The sequence below is a fragment of the Apteryx rowi genome, unplaced genomic scaffold, assembly GCF_003343035.1.
Source record: "Apteryx rowi isolate R43461 unplaced genomic scaffold, aptRow1 scaffold_164, whole genome shotgun sequence".
NCBI lineage: Eukaryota > Metazoa > Chordata > Aves > Apterygiformes > Apterygidae > Apteryx > Apteryx rowi.
In genome coordinates, this window is record NW_020447908.1 from 1,448,026 (window position 1) to 1,459,648 (window position 11,623).

Below are 11,623 nucleotides of genomic sequence, written 5' to 3' on the forward strand. Positions count from 1 at the left end.
TTTTTTTTTTTTGATTAAGGGCCCCCGCGGAGCCCGCCCCGTCCCTCGGAGGGGAGCCTGGGGCACAGCGGCCGCGCGGGGGCACGGAGCCTGCCTGCAAGCCAGGGGACCCCTCCCTGGGGCCGGGGATCGCAGCCGCCAGCCCTCCTCGGCCGTTCCTGGGGGACAGCGACACCTTGGAGCTCCCTTGGGAAGTGGGGTCCAGCCCCAGCTGGGCTCTGCTGGCCCTGCAGAGCTGTGCCTTGGTCCCAGCCCCGTGACCCTCCGGCTGAGAGAAGCTTTTGCTTGCACAGAGCAAGCCGAGGGCACCAACCTCTATGGAAATTATGTGCACTCCTCCCAGCCAGCGCCAGGATCCACAGAGCCTCGTCTAATCCTTCCCTATAAACATGCTTACTTGTGCGACAGAGAGCGCACGTCCTGCACCAGTGGTAAAGCATTGCACGGTGCACTTGCAAGCTAAATAAACAAAGTATTAGAAGATCTGGTTAGCTTCAAGCCCTGAGCCCGTCTGTCTCGGCCACACAGGCCTGCTCTGCGGGCGCTTAGCTGCAAAGCTGGGTCAGACAGACTTCCAACTGCAGCTTCGCATCCTCCCAGAAAAATAACACAGCAAGGCCTGACCCAGGGCACCGGCCACCCCTCCAACAGCAGCAGCCCTGCTGGGAATACCCTTGTGCGTGGGGCAGGTTTTCTCTGAAAAGACCAACAGTCACCTCCAGCCCCCTCCCTCTAGGGCTGCAGTCAGCGCACACTGCTCAGTTAATAGGAAAAATATCAGCTTTCTCCGCACAAGGAAATTCTGCAGAACAGAAGACGGGGGTTCCTCAAGGAGGAAGAACGATCAGAGGATATACTTTTAAAGCAAACAGTGCCTGACAGACTGGGCTAGCGCCCAGGCCGCACCACAAAGCGCTCCTCCAGGCACCAGTGAGGGCTGCGGGCCCCGGGAGCCCAGTCGTTGGCAGCCAGAGGGTGAATCGCAGCACGTGGGCAATGGCAGGAGAGACAACCTTGTTCTTCTGAATCCATCCACTGGCAATTTCACCAAGAAGAGCTCAAGATGATTTAGTTTGTTCCCAAGCAGGCCTGTTTGAGTTCACATTCCTAGTTGTCTCTTTTATCAATACTACTACCAAAGCTGGTGCAATYAGGATCTATTTTCATTGATGATATTCATGAGCTTGTTTGAAGCATTATTGGATGCCTGCTTCCCCGCCTCTCTGCTCTCCATCGTTTATTCAGCCTCTGAAAAAAGGGGAATAATTTGCAAATCTAATGTAGTTTAATGACACTCTTGAAAAAATATGCTTGTGAATCATTTACTTCAGCAATTGCTTGGGTCCATCAACTGTTCTCCATGTCTTAATTGACTTTTACCCTAGGCTATCAAAGCTCTTTAAAAACATGTTCATAAATTGAGTCCTATTTGATACATGCTGTAGTTAATAGCTGGGAAAACAGGGGCAGCAAAGTTAAATGACTAGTCCAAGGTCACTGGAGTAGTCCGCAGGAGAGCCCAGACCAGAGTACAGGTTTCCCAGTGTCCTGGTTTTGTATCATCATTGACCTGCTTTTCTATTGGCACCTTCTCCTTTCGTCTTCTAGTGGTGAGGCTCTGAGCCTGCAATCCCTGGTGCTCACCTGGCTGTGCACACAGGAGCMCTGCCACTAGCATCGGGGGGACGCYGCTGCCTTCAGCAAGGCCCCTTGCAGGCACATTACACCTAATATGTGCAGCTATCTGAGGAGTTCTCCTTAGATTTGCTGGTTAGAGAAACCCATGCTCTGTCCATGGCACATCCTTGTAGCAGACAAGTGGTCTGCAACCCAGTTGGTAGAAAGGCTGGATTTTTGTCACAGCACAGCTTCTTGTAGATATGATGATAGCATATGTTTCCAACAAAGAAGCCAGGCTGGCACTGGTTAAGGTTGATTATTTAAATATCTTGACTCTGATAGGCAAACTGGAAAGGGTTTTTTTTAGTATCTATCTCTAGTGTCTTGTATGAAAATATTTCCAGGATGATTTTCTCCTCTGAATGGCTGCGGTTTTATTCAGCTAGGAGCTGTCTGCTGTCCTTGGTCGCAGGAAACAGTCCTGTTTACATCCCTCCTTCCTGGGCCAGAAAGCCTCCACTCCCTGTTGGGCATTTGCTATGCAATACGCTGAGAAAGTCCTTGCTCCAGGAGCTTTGGTGGTTCCATGGGGGAAAGCTGCTGTGGCATTGACTTTAGGGATTGGCAAGAGGAGAACACACAAGCTGGAGCTGCCACTCCAGAGACGGAAATTTTGATCGTTTACTGAGCAATGTTGGGGCGAACGCCTCAGAACCATATGCCAATTGCATCTCAGCTTTTGGGGATATTTTTGTCACACTTCTTTTGAGAATTCTTCGTAGGCTGGGAAGGAAAGCGCAGCCCTTGGAAGAAAGACATTTCCAAAGATTTGTTAGGAGTCGTACAGTCGCTAAAGAATTCCTTAAAGCCACAAGGCCTAGCATTGAGCCTTTGCTCCTGTTTCCTCTTATCCTTTGGTTTTTTTATAGCATGAACTCTTCTGGCAGACATTGCTTCTAACTTTGCCTAAGCTCAACGCCCAGATCAGTGGGGTCGTGGTCTTCGGGTGGCTACTGCAATATAAACTGTGACCCTCAGGAGAAGGGCAAAGACAAGCAGAGGAGGCATGGAAAGCAATTTCTCTTTTTTATGATCAGAGCAGAAGTGCAAGAATGATCAAGCATTGCTTACCTGCAAATTTCACTGTCCTGCAGCCGGCATGGGGAGCTCTCCCCCTCCTGGCTCTTTCCAGACAAGAGGACCACAGTTTGGCTTGTGGGGACAAGAAAAAGAGCAAAGAAACTATAAATCAAAGCCCTACAGTGGTTGTGACAGAGGAGGGTATCTGGTCAGGAACGCAGAAAGGCTGCACAAACCAGGCAAGAGGTAAAGTCTTCCTCTCTTTAGAGTCCAGGTTCTGATAAATACCCTGTGGGATGCGGTAGAGCAGGCGCCACGTGTCTGGGTGACCACAGTACAGGACCACCAGGGCTCAGTTCCTAAGGAAATGAAGAGCAGCGTCTGAAAGTCTGAGTTAGTGGCCATTATAGAAAGAAATCATGGAAAACAGAAACATGCAAACATAAGAGAAGCAGTCCAGATGGAGGAAATATAGATGAAATAATACACAGGGAGGAGAGAAGGAAAAACACACACGCATACTGCACATCATCCAGCTCTTCGGCAGCCGCACTGCTGCTTGCCATTACTGTGCAATGAGTGAATGGGAAGTCTTGCTCTGCTCAGTGCAAGTTATTGCTGCTTTATGCCTTTATAACTCTCTTTGGGCTAAAAATCTCCCCAATTGGGAGTCCTCTGTTTTTATGTCCCATCATTAGCCTTGTTGCTCAGGGCCAGTGCTTTCCTGCCATTCCCACCTAGTTTGTTGCAAATGTTGTGCCTCAGTTCTGGAGCTGATCTTGTGTCAGGTTTTTTTTTTCAGTGAAATCAATGAGATTTTGTTCAAATTTTGGTGTGGTTTGAAGGGACTAGGTGCCTGAATTATTCCCTGAAATAGTGTGACAGTTTTTGTCTTAGCTCTACTTGCCGGGAATGTATTTAAGAACATATGCTGAAATCACCACATACCTGAAGTTTACCATAACTAACTAGCCACAGATGTGTCTTTAAAACCATGCCTATTTTTTTCCTCATGTCTATCCTATATGGCACATGTTACAACCACGATATATTAAACTTACTTAGAACAGATGCTATTCATAAACAAAATAGCTATTATGCTTTTTCGAGAAAACATGTCGCATTACCCATCCTGTCAGTAATCACCTGTTTATAGAATTGGCACTTCTTTTTAATTTGGAGCATAGGAGCGTGAGGTATTTTATAGCTACATCAAGGGAAATGCTAAGCATTGCCATGGAGAGGAGATGTTTTTGTTTGTCAGTTCTTTGGTGCTCCTTTAGCTGTGCTTTGAGCTGGCGTTTGGGGATTCAGTTTCTTAACTGTTTTACCACTTCCTAAGCGTCCCAGAGAAGCGGATGGGATGGGTGTGGGTGTGTGCTGAATAGATGGGAAATAGTTCTTGATACCACGTGCCGACCATTCTGTGAGGCCAATTTAATTCACAGCAGTTAGGGTCTGCGAAAGGTGTTGGGCCACAGGCTGTGGTAATTTGTCAGACTTGGACTCTCGCTCCTTCGGACACAGATGTGACACAGTAACTGACGCACAGACAGCAATGCTGCAGGAGAGTGGTAGTTCAGGGCATGAGCTGAGTGTGTTTTCCCTCTAAATGCAAGGACTCAGCTATCCTCTCTGTTGGAATTACCTCAGAGCCCTAAAGCATGGTACACGGATACATGCTGGCAGGAGAAAAAAATGGACAAAAGCTAAAAAGAAAAGAGTAGTTAACATGAAATAAATGTACACACATACCGTGTGTATGAAGACATCTGATCATTGAAGACTGCTGAAAAAATCAAGAGATGTGGCCCACAAATTACCCTTTAGAAATTAGCTGCTTTACATTTGGGAAAATTAGGTAGTGTTTCCAAAACTTTTGAAGTGCTCAGTATTGTTAAAGTAATCCTTATAGCTCCTTCATTCAAGGTCTGGGCCCAAAGTACTCAGCAAATATTAATGAGTTTCTCATCATAACACCCAGAAGAGATGGGAAGTCATAGCAGTAATTACCCCCGTTGCTCAGACGAGGAACAGAACAGCTAAGGCCTAATTTTTCAGAAGAGTCTCCTGATCAAAATATTTGCACAGTCGTTCAGCTCTCAGGATGGATTAGGAGTTTCAACTGGCCTCCCAACAAGGTGTTGGGAATGGAGAGGGTCTTCCCTAAAGAGAGGGAAGGATAAAGGGGAAACAGTTATGCAGTAGCAAACAATAGTGGTCCTGGATCTGAACTATTTTTCTTAGTATAAAATTTGGAAGCTTACTGCCATACAGAAGGCTAATACCTGTGTTAGTCGAATGAAGGAAATGTAGATTTAATACATTAAGTGTAAGTGCAGTACAAACACTATTGCAGCTCCGTAGATCTCCACAAGGCTATGTATGAAGGCGAAGGATTGTGAAGGCCACGTTAGCATTTCTGCTCGTGATCTGTGCTTAACCCGTTAAGGAATGAAGTCTTGCAGACACTGGCAAGTCATGTCATCGCTGAGAATAGGTATTTCAGATCCGTGCAACCAGGAGGTGGTCTTTTTCCAAATACAGGCAAGATTTCAGCTTGGTTTTTCTGGTCAAAAATAGGTGGTTAGCAAGAGATGTGGAACCCATTAAGGTCAAATGAGAAACACACACTGTGTGGAAGAGTACTAACARAAAACACGCCTCAAATAAGATAAAAGAATGCTCACCCAGCAAGGTATGAGTGAGCTCCAGGGAAATGCACACTTCGTTGTTGCTTGGGAGTGCTCAGCAGCTCCAAGCCAGCACCCAGCAGCCTGCAGGGTCATGTCCGGTATCCAGCACAGGCCTAGCGAGGCAATAGGATGCACCCTGTCCTCTCGCAGAGATTCTGGCTACACCTCAGTGCCGTCAAGTTATGACTCCAGATTTATTCTAGCAAGTTCAGGTGCTGACCTATTGGAGTTACAGTGAACGATGAGAGCAAATTCTGGTTGCCCATAGGCATTAGCTAAAGAGTCTTAGCCTCTGTTATGAAACTAATTACAAAGCCACTTTGAAAAAGGCAACTTCATCTTCAGAACAGCTGCAAATACATTCTTAGCAGTATAAATAATTTAACTCACGAACACATAGTGCGTATACTGAACAGGTCTTTATCTGGAAGAATAAAAGAGTCTGAAATAGCGGGTCATCTGAGGGAGGAGAGGCATGAGAAGCAAGGTGACAAAAGTATGAAAAGTAATGTAGGAACAGGAAAGGTAGTTTAGGAAYGTCTCCTCCCTTTCCTGAGCATGTATGTACAATCAATTAACTAGAGGATGGCAAATACAATACTGGTAGAGGGATTATTATTTATGTCTGCTGCACACAGGTTGCAGAAAGCACTGCTGTAGGATATACCTGAAGCCCTGAGGTTTATAGGGAACAAACAAAAATATATGCTCATGGCAAAAGAAACTAGAGTTACAACAGCAAATATCAAAAAATAGAGCCTGGGGGGGTCGCTTAAATGTCACTTTGCCCAATGTGGTGACCAGCGCAGCTCTCAGTGTCGCTCCCATTGGTGCCTCGATAGCAAGCCATTTGGCAAATATAACTGTTTCCCAAAGGGGAGGGAAGAATGTTGCTTAAGTGATACATTTTAATACACAGCCCTGGCACACAGTAAAAAAGCTCTTTTGATAAATGCTTTGTGCTATAGTTCCTATTAGTTCCGCAAGGACTTAAATAATAGCTATTTAGCTTGAACTCACCGATTTCAGCCTTTAGCTACAGTAACATTACATTATAAATCACATTTTTCAAAGGGCAGTACTGTCCCTTCTGAAATATTATTCCCATATTACAGATCTACATGAACTGGTTCTAAGAGATAGCTAGAAATGAAAGCTCTCTACAGTGTGTTATTTGGGTTTTTCTCATAACAGAAATTGAACATATCTGTAATGGGTATATTCAAAAAGTTCAACAAAAGTTTGCAAAAGCCCTTCTTGCCACTATGTTCCCACAAAAAGCCTCACCCAGGTAGCTGAAATTACAGGCCTTCTTTGTTAAAGAGAAAAATGTGAGAATGGCTTGTAATTTTGAACTAGAAAAGCTGTGTTTATCTTCCAAAGAGCAGCCCCTTGAAGATGTGACTGTGATGCAGGGTTAAAGAGCAGTTAGAAAACCCACAGGCCCTTAGCTGATGAACCCTGAGCACTAGAAATGCAATTCCTCAGTGGGTGGAAGCTCTTGTTATCTAGCTGATAGAGACCAGAATGTCACAGTTTTCCGTATCCAAACACTTCTTGACACTGGAGATTACCCAGATCCCAGAACCCTGGAGGGAGGCCAGGGAGGCGTCCCAGCCCCGGAGCAGCTCACCGTGATGGCGACAGGCAGAGATAGCATTGGGAATTGTTATCAGAGAGGAGTGACATGTCACCGTGATCTCTAATGTGCCAGCAGGTCAAAGGATTATGGCTTAAATCCAGTCTTAATAGAAAATCTTCTCACAACGCCTGACATAAAGCTATGAAATCATCTGAGGAGTGTTCTGTTATCTGTGGGAGTAGTACAGGCCCATCTCAGTTTAAAGTGTGAATCCAAAAAGAAAAAAAAAAGCTGCATTAAAAAAAATTAGCTGTATAAAGCATCCCGATCACAGAGAGATACACCAGACAAGCTGTTTTCCTTCCCCCTCACGCCCAGTAGTGTACAGGTATGGAGGAGTGAGTGGGGATGTGTCTTTAGACCCACAGTCATAAACTTGCCTTGTGCATGTATGTAGGTGCTGAATTTAACTCCATGCCCTCATTTGTTCTCATACTATTTTTCAGCAGGGTATGCACTTACACCCACACTGCTGACATCCTCATTTCTTAACTCTTCTCCACTGGAAGCACTTCTGGAAGGACTGAAGAAGAGACAGTTTTCTGAAAGGTATTTGTGTCAAGGAAACATGGTTTTGCTAGATAACCTTTAAAGTCACAGCAACTGCGCTAAGAATCAGCACTGGCAGTAGAATGTCTCTCTGCACCATAAAGCTTCGTGTGAATGCAGAGACCATATTTTAACATGAAAGTCACTGAAATCTATCAGTTCTTTAAACAATCTTGTGGAAGCTGATACTGATACTACAAATAAATCTTGCTTGGAGGGTAGAGCAATCAAAGCAGATCTTGTAGCTCTCTTGCTAAAATGCTTTTCTTGTTCAATTGAATTCTTCCATTTCCCTCCTCCTATGCAGGACTAGCGGGAAAATGGAACCAAGCACCAAAATAATAAAAATCTTTTATTAGGCAAAGTCTGACTCAGATTAATCAGGAGTCGGCAGGCATTTTACTAGGTTCTTTTTATGATCTGAGGTTGCCTCCTGTACAATTTATGCAGCCCACCTGATTCACCGAAGGCTTTCAGGCTCATGGGTGGAAATTGCACCTATACCAGCTGCTGCATTTTCTGTACTTTGGATCAGAAACACACACCATGAAAGCCTTAATTCGTCACATCCTTTCTTTCATGGGCTCAAGCTTCACCTCTTGTATTTGGGTATATTGTAGCACTGTGATAAAGAGTTGCCAAGTAACCTCTCATGGGGAGGCAGGCTGTTTAAAGGTAGGAGCAGGGTGAGATATTTATGCTGTGCACACTTTTCAGATGAATAGCCACCCTGCCCAAACACAGTCATCCCCCGGAGGGCAAAAATACCCTGGAGAACATCTCACAATGTCTCCTCCTTGGCCTTGGTGGAGATACCTCACGCTACTGGAGGGGTCCCACAGGCCCTGGACCCTGCTGGGCAAGGCAGGCTCCTGGCCCTCTGTCTGTCACTAAAGTGACTGTTACTCAGAGTAGGTTGTCACACTTTTTAAACATCCTCATTTCTCTTTACATTTTTTTATATTATTAATAATGGCATATTTAAGTATTTCACTACTTAACACTAAAAGCCTAGACACTAATACCAAAGTTGTCACCCACAGTCTTTATAGAGTAGTGGTCTCCAGTGCAGAACAACTGTTCTGGGTTTTTGCCCAAAAGCTCTTCTGCCCTTTATGCTGTAATGCTGTTCTCAGGCAGTTTGGTCCAGTGAAAGAGTGCCCACCACTTGTGTGAATAATTTCTGGAGGCTGCACTTCCTCAAGGGATGCCCCAGCCTGTCAACTGCCTTCTCTCGAGGGTGTCAGTGGTGCCCCCACCGTGATCAGTACCAAAGCTTCTGCAGGGAAAAAAAGGTGCAACTTTCCTAGCTGTGCCCCAGGTCGGGGGTTGCTCTCAGGTGGAAGTAACTGAAGGTGGAAGGTCAAACCTTCAATTAATGTGAACCATCATGAGTTGGACAGTTTAACCTAGCAGAGGATCTAGGACAGAAACCACATTCAGCTTTTTTCAGCTCACAAGTATTACAAAAGCCTGAGCCTAGGAGATTCTTAGTTCAAGCTGTTTTGCAGGACCTCGTTTGTACTCAGGAAAGTTTGGGAGAAAAGCAGCCAGCTAGCCTCTGAATGAACTGCTATTAGAAATGAGATTAAACACTCCTGTGCACATGCAACTTATAGTCGGGCAGACAACACYGGTGACACTGAATTATATCCACTTCGAGCAGAAAATTAAAATAGAACTGAGTCTTCTTACTTCACCTCTGTCTTTTTTTGTGCCCTGCAGGCAGCATGCACCTGTGACCGTGTATCCTCTCACGTCAAAGTACACTTGCCCAAAGTGAAAAATGACTCACACAGCCTTACCCTTTAATTCCCATCTTTTTAAAAAGAGCCTCTGTTCTCCTTCTATTTAACAAGAACATTGTGGTCATGAACAGCACCACAAATCATGCAATTACATAACACATCTTAGAAGGAAAGTTTGAGAGTGAGTTGCCAAGCTCAGAGAGTAGCTCAATTACTTACAAGTGGCCACTTTATATTTAAGGAAAGGGGCAAACAATCTCTACAGAAACAACAATGCTGCTTTAAGATGCTATTCCCTTCTACCTGCAAGAAGTCATCATCTTCCCTAACAGGGTCAGATGAACTGATTGTAGGAGCTGCTCATCCGTTTCAAGACAAAGCCAGTGGTACTAGCTCAACTGGTTTTCTGAAGTGCACTAGGTTTTGCAATGAAGCCAAGGAGGAAAACTCTGCTGAGGGGTGTTTCCTTGTAGGAGTGATGAAGGAAACAGCTTGGGGCAATGACACCATAACCCAGTACAGCTGTTTCTGCAGTGATCATTTGTTCACATCCTAGGATGCATTAAAAGAGCAGCTTGGAGCATTTGTGTTGCTGGTTATCCTCCGACTGGACTGTTGTTAAAGCTAATGCAACACTTACTCAATGAAGTGTTTGGGATGAGGTCCAGAAAAGCACTTAGGTGCCTAAATCCAAGACAGCAATTCACATGCCTAAGGACTTAGGTTCCCCCTTTCGTCTGCCCCTTCCCAGAACTTCTGTAAGAGCCAAGGCTCAAGGGAGGCTGTTGGCCCTGGGTGCTGCCAGCTCAGCTGGGCTTGGCAGCCAGCCTGCCCTGCCTCTCTGCAGTCAGGACCCACACAAGGTGACTGTGTTCAGGTTCGCTCAGATGCTCGGCTCTGTGTCGGTGTCCTGAGCGCTGGATTCAGCAATTGCAGCAGCTCTTGCTCAAACCACAGCTGGTGCTGGTGTGCCCCGTTCGTATAGCCACCACAGGGGATGGTGGTGCTAGCTGGTTCTCCAGTCTTTCCTCAGCTGGAGATTCAAGCTGAGCATCATGCAGGGGTGGCTGTACGCTGTCAAGGAAAGAGCAGCAGGGAGGAGGTGGACACTGGCCAGGCTTGATATGTTTGCCCCACTGTAGCACTCCCTTCTCTTCCTCTCTAAGAGGTGTCCAGGGTAGAAGTCCCTCTAACGTTGCCCTTGCTATTGATGGCCCTATAGAGGAAGGTGGTGCCATCTGGACTCTGCAGTTTGGTAGCTGCTGCATCATGAGACATGGGATGTCATACAGCAACCCGTCAATAAGGCTATACAGGAACAAATTAATGTCATTCTTAGCATGGCATAAAATTCCTCCATTAACTGACTCGTCTTCTGCAGTGCACAGTATGTCTGTCCACGTGTCTCCTTCCTCAAGGTAGAGCTCAGAATAGTTGCAGAAATCCGGTTATCAGACTGCAGTGATTGACAGAAAGAGAGAGTGCAATTGCTATTCTACTACAGTTTATTCATTTTGCACCTGAAAAAGTCAATTACCTTCCAACAAGCCCTTTGGAGAAACAAATTGCTGAGAAATGTGTGCTCAGAACTCATTTGTTCTGATGGCAGCACCTCTTCCTGGAGTCTGAGTATCTGTTTGGGTGATCTGACAAAAATCTTTCAACTGAGTTCATATGTTTTGCCATGAGCTCATTAAGCTTTGCCAGGTTTTCTCCTCTCATCTGATAAAGCATTTAGGGGTCCATGTAACAGACACTTGCACTTTTCAAATATATGTGTCAGGTAGGGCTCTATGTGAACAAGCTGTTTTTCTCATTAAGCCCTTCAGTCAATGCAATTTACCTAAATCCATGCTGGACTGTAAAAGGCTTAATCAATGTAACACATTCACTCCTGGTGATGTCAGGGAGTGACTATAACAATCTAACAGATGAGCTGATCTGATACCTGGTAAATTTGGGATGACAGTCAAGGTTTTTCATGTTAAACCAGATGCCATCAGCACCCTTCAATCCTGCAAAAATGTCCTAAYTCTTCATAAAGCTATGACTGAGCCACATAAAGAAAATGTGAGACTTGACCTTCTTCCTGCTCCAGCCCTTTGCTGCTTTGCTACAATCAGGAGCAGAGCCCGGTGTGACAGCATGTTTCTGAAAGGATTTCAAAGATCAGATCTGGTGTCTTCTCTGCCTACATTGGCAGGAAAACTGCAGAACAGCAGAAGAGTGAAGATGAGGGCTGCCGCAGGAAGGAGGGTGAATTGCCTGTAGATCTGTCTGTGCATATG